Source organism: Protopterus annectens, chromosome 6.part0, assembly GCF_019279795.1.
Source record: "Protopterus annectens isolate FY-2018-M chromosome 6.part0, PAN1.0, whole genome shotgun sequence".
Classification (NCBI taxonomy): domain Eukaryota; kingdom Metazoa; phylum Chordata; order Ceratodontiformes; family Protopteridae; genus Protopterus; species Protopterus annectens.
Genome location: NC_056737.1, coordinates 1025639133 through 1025653987, shown reverse-complemented (window position 1 = coordinate 1025653987; position 14855 = coordinate 1025639133).

The window sequence follows — 14855 nt, the reverse complement described above, 5'->3', positions numbered from 1 at the left end:
CTCACAGAATGGATCTACTCACACAAGAACAGGGGTGTTTGATACACCTTGATCCCAATCAACTTCCAAATGATTGCATGGATGATAGGGTCCTAATACCTTTAGCCAGCTGTAATAATATTTTTTATATCAGCTGTCTAAGTTAGTACTATATATTCCCAGTTTAGAAATACACAGCTTTAATATGGCAAAATACTGTACAGTGTAGTCAGCAATGTACTGCATCCTAAATAATTCTTTTTCTTATTAATGTGTCCTAAATAATACTTTGGAAATATGTACATTACTATTGTGGAAGCTGTTAATCACTTTTGCAGTGGGGTTGAATGTATTAGCTTGTCATAGTATGCAGGGTCTAAATAATTATTTGGATGCACTTTTGTTATGTTATGTATGTATGAGACCAGTTGGGATAATGGTTAAGGTCTTCACCTCCCACGTGCAAGGTACAGAATTCGATCCTGACCTCCGACCAATGCCTATTTGGAGTTTGCACATTCTCCCAGTGTCTCCGTGGAGTTTCTCCCACATCCTAAAACAAGCTGAGTGGTTCCATCTCAAACTCATCAAAGAAAGGAGCTGTGGGCAGCAGCACAGACTCTACAAGGTGCCCCTATAGGGGGAAGAGTTGTACAAGACCAACCACTATGGGCATCTACTGTGATGTGCAGTATCCTCAAGATAAGAGAACATGGATCACAGACTGTGCACCATGGGAGGGCTAGTCACTTGATGGTGTAAAATATGGATCTAGGTGATTCCGTCATGTTGACTAATGTCACCAAAATGGGCAAAGGTAGTTACCGGTGATAAGTGGGTTGAGGACACGGACTACTCTGACCTACGCCAGGGACCCTTGCTAATGGTGGGATGGGTATATGTGCCCCTATTGGCCAGTGTGTGCCCACCATAAAGCTCAGCAGCCCTGGGTCAATTGGCTGACTGGTGTCTAGTTGCCCAGCCTGGGTTACCCGGGATAGCTCTGCTGAGCGAAACCTGAACAGAAAACCAACCAACCTGCCAAACATGAACTGAGAATTGCTACGCTTAATGTAGGTTCACTGACAGGATGCAGCATGGAAGTGGATGACATGATGATACGGAGGAGGCTGGACATCCTATGTATCCAAGAGATGAGATGGAAGGGCAGTGCAGCAAAGCCACTTGGCTTAGGATCCAGACTCTACTACTCAGGAGGGGAACAGGCTAGAAATGGTGTAGGAATTGTGGTGAAAGAGGCTTCAGAAGGCAGTGAGGGATATCATTAGAATTAATGACAAACTCATGGCAGTCAGAAGCAGGCCAACATGAATTGGTGTTGATAATGGGTAACTTGAATGCACATATCGGGACAGACAGAACAGGATATGAGGACTGCCTGGGTCCACATGGGTGGAGCAATAGGAATAAAGAAGGAGAAGCCATTCTAGACTTCTGTCTGGCAAATGGCTTGATAGTAGCCAACACATTGACTGGACAGAAAGTACAACAGTTCAAAGAATTACTCAGGGCTCTAGCACCCCAAGAAGTGGAGGAAATAGGTGAAGTTTAAGAAGAATGGCAGCACCTAAAAACAGCATGTGTCAGGACTACAGAAGAGATGCGTGGCCAAGCCAGGTATGGGAATAAGTTACATAAGGAAAGCTGGTGGTGGAACGCAGAAGTCCAGGAAGTCATCAAAAGAAAGGAGGAGTGCAGGAAGAGGTGGGAGACAGAAAATACTGACCAGGCTAGGGGAGAATACTAGGTGGGTAACAAAGAAGCTCAGAAAGAAGTTGCAATAGCAAAGAATAGGGCATCAGAGGCACTGTACCAACTTCTGGAAAGTGACTCAGTAAGGGCACAGAGAAACGATATCAGGTTGTAAGGCAAAGACAGAAAGATAAAGAAGATAGTCAGACACCCTTCATAAGGGATGCCAGCAACAACCTGCTCACCAGCCCAGTGGATATCAAAGGCAGATGGAGTATTTCCAGTAGCTTCTGAATGAAGAAAACCCCACATAAGCTGTACTGCCCCAGAAACATCCTACGAGGAGAGAAGAAGAAGAGCCCATCCTAGAAGAAGTAAGCACAGCACTAAGGAAGATGAAGTCAGGGAAAGCAGCAGGCTCAGATGAAGTCACAAGAGGTATGATAAAGATGCTGGGTGAGATAGGGGAGAAATGGTTCCTGAGGGTACACATAGCAGTGTGGAGAGAAAGGTGTATCCCAGATGACTGGAGAATAAGCATACTCATGCTGGTGTACAAGAACAAAGGGGACATCCACAACTGTGGGCAGTACAGAGGCAGCAAACTCCTATCTCATTGCATGAAAGTTGTGTAGAGGGTAATTGATGAACAGATACACAGAGTAGTAGAATGTAAGACGGGAGATGAGCAGTTCGGATTCAGATCAGGATGCAGCACAACTGACTCAATGTTTGCAGTGAGACAGATACTTGAGAAGAAGCTAGAGATGAGGAGAGAGTCCAACTGGGCATTCCTAGAGTTGGAGAAAGCATATGACAAGGTCCCAAGAAAGCTGATCTGGGCAGTACTGTGGTGGTTTGAAGTCTCAGAAACATTGGTAGAATTAGTGCAGGCTATGTACAAGGGCCCAATGACTCACGTACGAACAGTGTTCAGCCTCACAGAGGGGTTCCCAGTGGGTGTACAACGGGGTTCAGCTCTGAGCCCAGTGCTGTTCGTACTGGTGATGGACTACATTAGCAAACAGGTCAGAGAGAGAGCAGATCAACAAAGTTGCTGTATGCAGGTGATGTGCCAGTACAGGCACATGATGTGGCATTACAGGCACATGATGTGGCATTACAGGCACATGATGTGGCATTACAGGCAGACTCTGAGCCAGAACATAGGGAATGGAATGTAAAACTGAAGGCACATGGGATGAAATTAGCATAGATAAGACAGTGGTAATGGCAGCAAACTGGGGAAATCAGAATAAGTTGAGAATAGAGATAAAAGAGAAGACACTGGAACAGGTAAACAGTTTCAAGTACCTGGGAGGGGAGGTTGAGGTGTGTGTGTGTGTGTGTGTGTGTGTGTGTGTGTGTGTGTGTGTGTGTGTGTGTGTGTGTGTGTGTGAGTGCGCACGCAAAGCCAACATGCACTACATTAGTGCATGGGATAAAAAGCTTGTCAGTGTTACAATTCATGTGCATATTACACGTAATGTTACAATTCACGTGCATATGACATGTAATGTTACAATTCATGTGTTTATCACACATGAACCTTATTTGTTACATCACCTGTTTTCATTAACATCAAACTGTTGGAGTATAACAGTGTGAGACATTTATGAAAATATGTGTCTGTGTAACTGCAATCAGAGCAAACCCCCCCACACACACATCATTAATTCTTTTGAGAAACTCTGTGTCCACATCATACATGAATACTGTTTGCTAAATCACCTCTGTAAGCCTTTATAGTAGGTGATGTAACACTCTATGTAATCCCATCCCTAGGGATCAACTAAAGATATGCTGATGGCTGGTAAGGAAACCCACTACCCTTTTGTAGTTCTCCAAATGTTTACACAAGCTATTTATTAAGGGGGGGGGGCTTCTCCAAGTTAAGTAATGCATCATTGACAGTACATGGCCTCAGACTAATGACATGATTTGGGACCCTCACAAATACTAAGCACCTGTACAGATATGTATACTCCAATATGCTCTATAACCTAAAAACATTTCTTATTAAATAAACTCAGCTTTCACATTGCCTGTTAAATCACATATATCACCTGCAAGCAAGGGAGCGTACCAGCTATTCAAAGGTCATGTCAGAGGAAACAGCTGTATAACATGGCCTTCCAGCATAATCATATAACTACGTGCTGCGTTTCCTTTGCTCACATTTCCGTCTTATTTACTGATTCAGCAAGATTCTTCCCCTGACCCACAGATGTGTTTCCTTGCACAACATTTGAAAATATGAGAAAAATAAAACATACAGCTTATTGTATATATGTAGACCTCTCATGTTTGTAGTTCCTGTCAGGATGAAAGTCTAGCTATAGTGTTACTAGAATGTGCTCAGACTGGATTTGTTCCCAACAGATAAATAGCAGGTGGTATTACCTGAATTAGATGCACATTTTGTCAGGCCTAGCTGGGTAGTTGTGTTTATCATAGCATTTTACAGCTAGTGTGGTTTGGCTTTATTGGCCTGAATGCACCAGTAAAGACTTGAGAAAGTAAAATTAAAATGTCATGGGCATTTAGAAGCTATGTAGCTTAAACACTTTTATTTCTTCTAGGGGCCATTTGTATATATCACACTATATATATATATATATATATATATATATATATATATATATATATATATATATATATATATATATATATATATATATATATATATATATGTATATATATATGTATGTATATATATATATATATATATATATATATATATATATATATGCCACACTCCTATCATCGTCATTCAGCAAGCCTTAGAAACTCATTTTTATGACAACCCTTACAGTAGTTACTTGAATGGAGTGTATTTGCCACATTTCTACAAATTCAAATTTTGAAATTATTTCACTATGCAGACTTAACTATGTTATTTAGTTCTGCCCAGTTAACCCAAGAAGAAGAAACTACATCAGCAGAAAAATAAGTTTCTTTCTTTGTTTCTTACAACCACGTATATGTTACTGCATTTTGACACCATTAACCATAACATGGAGTTTGATGTACCAGTGAGCTAGTCTTTATAACCCATTCATGTGCTAACCAGTCTCATCTATAATTGCAAGTGAAAACTTTTTAACACTGCAAACATTTCCTTTGTCTGAAAACTTCTCACCTTGATAAATGTTTAACACTGCAAACATTTCCTTTGTCTGAAAACTTCTCACCTTGATAAAAGTAGTCATTGCTTAGTGATCCAAGAAGTATTAACCTGCAACTGCTTGGTGTGTGTTGAGGTGGAGGGGCATTATCAAATGTTACATTTCTGTAAGAGTAACATTAGATTTCCAGTCACACAGCCCAAATATTTCAGGTGTTGTGATACTCCATTTAACCCTGAGTACTGTGTTCTAATGTTATCTATAAATGTGAGAATGGAGAATCAGTACACTTTATATTGTGACACTGTAGCAAACTACCATTGTGTTTCATTTCCATAAACAGTTACTTTCCATTCTATAACTTTGATCCTATTGTGATTTTTCATTAACTGTTACCTTCAGATATTATCAGGTGTCACATTTATCATTCCATTTTTCTGTCCTTTTACATGCCCCACTAATAGCATATACATTCAGCATCGGTATGGTGGCAGGTGTGCAATCACTCCCTTGGTTTAAATGAAACTCATGAATTTTATCAGGATGTCCTCACAGCGATACCCGCTCTCCAACCTTTTCACAATCACTCAGAATTCAAGCTGAGACTAAGCAGCTGGACATCATTCTCCAAGTCTGGTAGTGAAAAAACACAACTGTGCACTTAGCTGTCTGAGTGGCATTAAAAAAAAAAAAAAAGCTCTCCACAGCCACATGCCAGTGACTACTCTCACCCCCTTCCCCACCTTAATATATGTTTTTGCCTCTTTGGCTTTACATTTGCAGTGGTGTCATCTGAGGTGGATGTTAATACACTGAGCATTCCATATACTAAAGGAATGCTGCTCATTTCACTTCTTATTGCCTGAACAAAGATATTATACATGCTTTCTTTATTATTATTATTTTGTTTAGGCAGTATGAAGTAAGAGTGATGAAGCAGAAGGGCAATCTCATCTAGAAGGATGAGACTTAAAAGGAAAAGCTATTCAACACCTACAACTGAAGCATGCTGGCCAGGTAATGCTGGATTTGCACAGTGTCTCACAGAAGCTTTAACTTCTTTCATTGTGCATGCACACAGAATGTTGTTTACTGCCAAAGTCAATGGCACAGAACCCTAGGGTAGGCCAGCAATAGGAGAGACAGTTGCCGGTATTTGAACTCTGACTATATAGATCTCCCAATTTAAAACTCCTTTATTGAGTTTGAGCTGTTTATCTGCTGCCTTTTGGAGACTTTCTGCATGTCTTCTTGTGTTTTAATAGATGGACTTAATCTCTTGTTCTACATTCTTGAAGAAGTGGGATAGAGAATTGTAATATACTGCTCTACCTCCGAACATTTTCTATCTGGCTGTTACACTTTTTGTGGAAAACACTTAATGACTTCCTTGAACTTCTTCCTCTTCAGATTAAGCTGTTGTGAAACAAAGGCTGTACTTAGCACAACATAATAATAAGTGGACAAAATACAAGATTTTCATAATGTATAAATATTTGCATGATAGCAAGGTTTATAGTTCACGTGAATTACTTTCACTTTTTGTACAAATCTAAGAACGTACTGACAGAACAGACATCTTAGGATAATTAGCATATTATTTTGTAAAAATGTTATTTATCTCACAGCCAAACTAAAACTCGCCTCAAAATTAAAAAAAAAGATTCTAAGACCTGCATTTCTCATATTTATCTCATAATTTTAGTGAGGTCATTGTTTGATGGCAGAACTACAGTGGTGAACACCTCATCTTATAGATCCGTTACACGGGTTTTAGAAATGTGTGATGACCTTACCAATTGGGGGATACTTCCATATGTTGGTTATTGATATGTAATCTGAGTATGGGTATGCCTCATACATCATTGTATTTCCCTTTGAAAGCTTGTGCCTTGTTTTAGATGATTACTGCATAGTCTTTATGGATGCTGCAAGGTTTTCAAAAGAGAATTGCATTTAGATATTTCTCTTTACTTCATATATACAATTATAGGAGTTGTTGGCAATGGCAGGTTACATCCAATTCATATGAAAAAAGGTGTTATTAAAAGACAACTTATTCGGTTGAGCCATCTGACCACAGATAATCATGTATTTGCAAAAGAAATGGTCAGGCTTAGAAGTTTTTTTGAATGTAGGAGTTATGATACCCAGTGGCTCATTGGTATACAGAATGAAGTTATTTGATTATGGATCAATGTGACTAGTCCAGTTTTGAGCATTGTAGGTAATCTAGGGTGTGCTCCCTCTATGCATAAGGATACTGAGACAACAGCATTCACCTTAGCCTTTCCTTTACCGATTGTCAATGAGATGCGGATAATTAGGGCTATCATTTTTAATAATTGGAAAACTTTATTAGGCAATTGGGACCTCATCAAAATTATAGGGGTTAACTGAGGTTCACATATAAGAGATTATCTAACATTAAGTCTATGCTACAAAGTACCCAAACAGCCAAAGTTAAAAATGTAACATCCAACACTTTTGACACGTTTGCTTGTGGAAGATGTAAACAGTGCAGCTACACATCTAACACTTCCTCGGTGGTATTTAAACATCATAATAGAACAAATAACCACTATCCAAAAGCAAATTATTCTGAAACCACACAAAAGACCAGTGAAAACAGCTCTACTTTCCAAAATAAGAATTTAATAAAAACCTTTTAGTTGTCTCTCCTCTCCTAGCGCCTCGGCTGCAAGCCTTTACAGAGTAAAGGCTTGCAGCCGAGGAGAGACAACTAAAAGGTTTTTATTAAATTCTTATTTTGGAAAGTAGAGCTGTTTTCACTGGTCTTTTGTGTGGTTTCAGAATCATAATAGAACAGTTTGGACTAAAGATAGATATTCCTGGAATAGTGAGAATGTGGTTTATGTTACATTATGCAAATCTTGTCCTAGTTTCTACACTGGGAAGACCATTAAGTGTCTTAAAAGAAGAATTTATGAACACTATTTGGATATTAAAAATAAAGATTTATCTAATGCTTTAGCCAAGCATGTAAGTTCATGTGCTGATTTTAAGAAATTTTCTTTTTTTGTTTTGGCCAGAGTATCTAATAACAACATTTTCTGTGGAGATTATAAAACATTGCTGCAATGCAGAGAATCATATTGCTAGATAGACCTGGTTGCCGATCAAGCACCAGGGCTAAATAAAACCATTAATATCAATTTTTTTTTTTTTACAAATGAAACAACATTAGTAGTATTTTTATATCTAAAGTACATAGTAGTGCATTAGTGTTCTGTATAGCAGTTTGAAATATTTATTTTTCAGATTTGTATATTTAATGTGCCTTTACTTGATTTTTCACTTTCCTATTGGTTAGAAATGTCATGTGATAGTTTGGCATATTTTTTAAAAAGAGATGGAGTGTGGTTGTTTTAACTGTTCTTCTAGTTAATAAACAGAATGAAAGCACTGAAAGAAATTTGTGTCTGCATCTGCTGTGCCTTTTGCTTAGTAGTTCCACTTAGTTTCTTTGCTAAACTGAAAGAAATCTGATAGTAACACAGGAAGAATATTGAGGTTCTAACACTTCCTGGTGGCATCCTAATTCTCTCCAATGACCCGCCATTCACCCAGAGTAGCAAAGTTAGTTATTCAGCATAAAAAATGTATGCTGTGAATTTTTATCAATGATAAAATGATGAATTATTATGATTCACTATTATTTATCAGGAATATCAATTAAAAAAACAAAGAAACTTAAATGTGTGACAAACCCTTTCAACGTGGAACTGTGAAGAACATGGAGTCAAAGTAAGGAACATTCCAGGTACACTTGAGAGGTATGTCAGTACATACTGTGAATGTTGTTGTTGTGTCTTTCAGCTTTTCTGGTTAGAGGTCGCCACAGCAGAACTCCGGTCCACTAATGATTGGCAGTAGATTTTTACGTACTGGCTTGCCGGGCCTAACGCACAACCTTCAATGAAGGAACGCCCATTCACGCATGTCGTCACACAGAAGACGCTCTAACTGAGAATCGAACAGGCAATGTCTAACTGTGAGGTGACAATGCTACTGCAGCACCACCACCGCAGTCTCAGTGCATACTGTGAATATCAGTTAAAAAAACTTAACTCCGAATGTGTGATGGACTCTTTCTATATGGATCAATGAGGAACACAGAATTTTTAAGACTGAAAATGAGTTGTGTTCCTCATAATGAGGTACACTTGAAGGGTGTGTTGTAGGATTTGTTCCCTGCTACCCCAGACTTAATTAGTTCTTAAGTACCTCAAGGCCACAATCTATTCTGACATTGGTGGCACCTTCCAGTGAATGCACTTGTTGGCTAAATGCTACTATTTGAGCACTTAGCTCTTGTGCTAAAGGACTGATACTGTGAACAGACATACCTCTCAATTGTGCAGATTTTCAGAGAATATCCAGATTTATGTCTCGTATTTCTGACCTTCTTTGTTTTTCTCACAAATCACTGAGGATTGAAGTTACTAAATAATGACATATATTTGAGTTCCAGAATTTATAGCTTTTGGAAATGCACACTAGCATAACTCCTGTTATTCTAGCAACTTCCTAAGTTTATAAGAGCAAAATTTAAAATCTGTCCCTATTTTAGACCTTTGTCTCCTCCCCATTATTTTAGGCTTTGTCCAGATTTCTTATGCTAAGAGGTTGAGAGGTATGCTTATATAGGTAATTGTTCTGAACACACTGGTTTTGTGTAGAAGGTATGGATGAGTTTTAAGTGCTGGCATGTAGATCTTTTTGTTGGATGGAAGTGCCTGTCAGAATTAAATGGCATTTATGTTACTGACAAACAGCTTATCAGAAATTGATAAAGATCTCAGATAAACTTTTCATCAACTTCTCATAAGCTGCATGTCTGTTGTGTATTAGTACTTGTGAAATTACAGCTTCTGGGGGAATTGTGTCACACAAAAGCATCGACAGTAGATCCCTTCATAACTTCAGGATAGAAGAGGTACATTGACATTTTTGCTGAATAGAAACACCAAAGGATTGACCTGCTATACAAATCTGTTTAACCAATTTAAGTAATAATGAACAAAATAAAGATTACATCTTGAATCTGAAGTTTGACCATAGGAGGTTACTAGGCTATCAACCCGGAGTTCATTTCAAGCCTAGCCATTTCATCCCAATGTAATACCATACATACTCTAGTTATACCCAGGATTGCCTTTATTAATGACTGCCTATGTCCAAGAGAGTTGTGGGCGCTAACCCTGGTAAATATTTATGGTGCCTCGTCCAGGTACTTTTTGAACAGTGTCATAAAGGCGCTCTGTTTCACATGAATTGGCAGCCTATTCCAAAGACATGTTAGTCATTGGGAGACAAATCTGATCCTCCATTATGTCCTATTCAAGTCATAGGCTATATTTAGGTCCCTGGAATGGGTAGCTGTAGTGCCTTTTGATTTACAGATGTGAAGCAAATTCATTAGGTTTGGGCCAGCGATTGTTCTGTATGCAAGGCATAAGTCTCCCCTAAGAAGTCTATATAATACTGACTATAGTGAAAGGGACTTTAGTCGGAATGTGTAAGGCACGTGTTGGAGTCCTTTGATCTTCTTAGAAACCTCTGAGGTCTCTCTAATTGCTACAGATACTTTGTACAGTACATGCTGAAAGGGGCATTATACTTAATTATGGGCCTGATTAGTGATGAGTATAGAAGGGTTATAACCTCCTTTGCTCTATAGATGATGCCTTTGCTAATCAAGTGTACTACGTAGAAATCCTTCCTTACTACAGTAGACACATGATGGTCAAAGATAAGGTCACAGTCTACTTGTGATCCCAGATCTCTTACCACTTTGTAGGTACATAAGGTATTGTTGTTAATTTGATAGCATGAAGGGACATGTTTTTACTGAAGGGAATGATGATGCATTTCTTTGCATTCAGTCTGAGACCATAATTAAGACATCAGTCATTGGTTTGTGCAAGACCCTTCTGAAGCATGCTAGCATCATTGGAGGATTCAATAATTGCACCCAATTTGCAGTTGTCCCCAAAATTGGTCAACCACAGCTCCTTAGTTTTGTCCTGAACTTCTAAGAAATATATACCAAACAACAGGGGCCCAGCACTGACCATTGTGGCACCTTGCTAGTGACAGGTCTGCTTTGACAGTGTGTGACCAGTTTATGAGCCAGTTGACTACCCATCTTACAACAAAAGGGTTTACATTCAGTTTTCTAAGTTTATCAGTAATGCCTGAGTGTGGGATTGTGTCAAAGGCTTTTGCCAAGTCAAGGCATGCTGTATGACCCTGGTTTAACAGGCAGCATCTGCCCTTAATGAAGCTGAATTGGGTCAGATCCAAGGTTTGGAGGTCACCTATGTCTTTATTTATGAGGTCGATGATGATACATTCCATGGCTTTACAAATGAGACTGATCAGACTTATGGGTCTGTAATTCCTTGGGTCTGTTGCGAAGCCATCTTTGTGGAGGCAAATAACTCTTGTTGTTCTCCATTCCTCAGATATAAAACCTGTGGTTAGGCTGTGATTGAATAGAGTACTTAATGGTGATGATAGTGCATGTTTTAGTTTGCTTAGAAGACAGCCTGGGATGCAGTCTGGTCCCATAGAGGCTGTGTTTTTTGCCTTGACAAGGCTTTAACAACCTGCTCTTTGGATATGTAGGGTAGAGGGGAAGTTGGACAGGATAAGGGAGAGAAATTTTTGCCAAATCTGTCCACTAACAGGTTTGCTATCTCTGCGGGATCAGTGTGTGTGTGTGTGTGTGTGTGTGTGATACCATTAGCCACTAGTTCAGCACATTTTTGGGTAAAACCTTTCAGTCACTAGTTCGGCACATGCTTAGGTCCTACCTTTTAAGCTATGTAGCTGTAAAAGGCTTTATGATTATCCCTGGCTGTGATTGCTACATTTTTCTCCAAGTTATCCTTAGAAGATTTGACATGTTGTCTTATTTGCCTTTTGAGACTGAGAAGGGTGCTTTTTCATTGCTTGGACCTCGCCTTAATTTTCATAGACATCAACCTTTTAAATTTGTTGTAAAGTTTTTTGATGCTGGATGTCTACCAAGGCAGCATTTTTTTAACTTTGGGATCTGGCTTTGATTCTCTGCAAAACAGCTGAGTCTATACACTTGTACAAGTGAGTGTACAGGGCTTTAGGTGTAAGTTTGGTGCAGTTACCACTTCCAGCTGGGGGTGGGGCTTGGAATGCATTTATACCTTCCCCTAGGATGGTATAGTTTGCTTTGGAGAAGTTTGTTAGTCTGATTTTGCCCTTTGTGAGTTCTGGTGTTAGTGGTAGTTTGAAGGCAACTGATTTGTGGTCAGATTTAACTAATGAGGCTCCGACAGTTGCAATGGTGCATCTGTTTGTCATGTTAGTAAGGACCAGATCTAGTATGTTTGTTTCTGTTGTTGGGGTTTGAACAATTTGTTCCAGGGCATTTGAGTTAACAAAGTCAAGGAACTTTTGCACTAGTGAGTTAGGGTTAGAATAGGTTTCCTAGTTGATGGTGGGATAATTGAAATCCCCCATGACCAGAATGTTTGGCAATATTTTGGATTGACTCCAGTTTTGTCAAGTGGGCCTCATGCGCATCATGAGCCATGGAAGGAGATCTATAACTAGCTATGACTTGAGTGGGAGTCTTACCCACAGTAATCTGATCTTGGAGTAACTCCATGGATTTGTCCAGTCTAACTAGTTGGGAGGTGATTTTATCTCTAATATAGATAGAAACACCACCTCCTTTGGTGTTTTGCAGTCTGAAGGTGTGGAAGGCATTGTAGCCTTGCAAGGCCAGGGTACTTTCTGAGGACTTGAACCAGGTTTCTGTGACTGCACAAACATCGAAATCCACCAGTGACAGAAGTGCTTCCAGGGTGTACAGTTTTTGGTTTAAGCTCCTAGTGTTTAGCAGCATAACCATTTGCTTTGTTACTAGACCAAATATTTCAGCCTCCCGAACTGCACAACCTACACCATGTGACTGCACATTTCAGAGGTAAGGGTAACATCTCCATGTCTGATGTAATGATTTTAACAAAAATGTAATTTAAAGGATAATACAGAGCTAATGAAACAGACTTGACAGCTATAAACATATATATTAAGGGACTGACTATCTTCCTCTCCTTCTCAAGAACAGACATTATTCCATTGAAAAGTTTTATTGAGATATTCTGGCATTTGTATAGAAATTAAGTTCTGTAATACTGGATCATACTTTCATGACAGAATATGTTATTTTACCTCACTCAGTTAAAATTCTTTTTCCTCTCATCATCTTCTGAAGTTGGTTTGGATGCCTATCTGAATCAAGGAGGCTCAATTGTTTCCATGACTGTAAGGTTAGTAGGAATGTATAAACCTACAAACTCGCAAGCAGTTTTTTTATCACATTTAGACAACACTTATGTATGGGTGCTGTGATTCCAACTGTATCCCAAAGGTTTGTAATTAAGCCCTGCTCTATACTAACACGTTTTACTTCCAAAGTGCAGTTTAAAACAGAACAAGACTTTTTAAGTTCAAACAAAATACAGCAGAATTCAGACAAAATGATCACAAATCTGTCTCAGAAGTACATTGTTCAGAGAACAGAGCAAGTATTAACTGGTGCAGTAGGCAGAAAATATTAGTGTGCCCAACAGAAATTAAGAGAACTGAAACAAGACACATTTTCTCAAGTCAATGTGATAGTCTACACAGTGTAGGTACCTGTACTACCAGATAAGCTCCGCATGGATTTTCCTTTGTTCAGTAGAATATAGTCAGAGTGTCCTTGTGATTTACCTGAAGAATACTGGATAAGTTCCTCACTATGTAATTCTATATATGGAGTATTTTATATGTTTATGAAGGACAAAACCTTCACCTCTGCTGATGCTGAAAGCACAGGGTACCCAATCAATGCACTCTCCTTCATGCAGTCCTGGAGCTATACATGCATATCTCTCATCCTGTTGACACTAGAAATCTAGTAGATGCCAAAAATTTGGGGGGGGGGGGGGTAAAGGCCCAAAATCAGGGAAACATTTTAAATATTGGTCTTATAAACTTAGAAAATTATTAGAATAACAGGTTTTGCATTAGCATACACATTTCTGAAGGCTATGAAGTCTAAAACTCAAATACCAGTCATTATTTAGTGACTTCAGTCCTCAATGATTTCCAGAAAAAACAAAATTTTATGAGATGCACGTCAAAAATAAGAGACAAAAATCTAGCCGTTCTGTAAAATTCTGGACAGTTAGCTGAGAGGTATACCTGCATGCAATTTAGAGTCAAGGTACCAGCCTCTCTACTTAGGGATATCTGCATCAGCAGGTGAAGCTACCATTTGTTGAACTTTCAGGAGGTTTGCAACAACAACGACCTCATAATGAATGTATTTGATACAATGGAAATGCGCATGATACCAATTTATGGGTCAAGTCTGATCCCTACCACTGCAGGAAGATTTTCAGATAAGTCTCAAGATGTAAGAATTATAGTCCTTGGTAATACATACCTCACTCAGTCTACATGCACCTGATGTATAGCAACCCCCATGACACAACTGCATATATTGCAGGTGTTATAATATACCTTGATAAGCCATGCTTCATGACTATTGTATGGAAGCAATATACCTTAGGACATTATACAAAAGCAGTACAGCCGTTAATGAAGCATGAAAAAACAGCAAAAGAGGACATTTACCATTTAAATAAAATTAATTTGTTAATCATACTTCAAAGCACAACCAATGAACTTGGTGCCAGAATTAATTAATTCATTAAAAACAACATGCATTAGAAGATATATTAAAGCTGCCAAGCAGCTCATTCAGTACTAAAATCACTGCAAATAAAATTAATATTACTTTTCTGTAAATATTCCATTTTTGTAGAACTTTACGATGTTTTTACTAACTCCCATTTCTGCCTTGAAATTTTCATTCAATCCTTGATTATAAACTGGTACCTAGATTTCATGTGCACACTATGTTTTGCAAAAATGTTGATACCAACAGTATCTCTCTATACGACTGAAGTATCA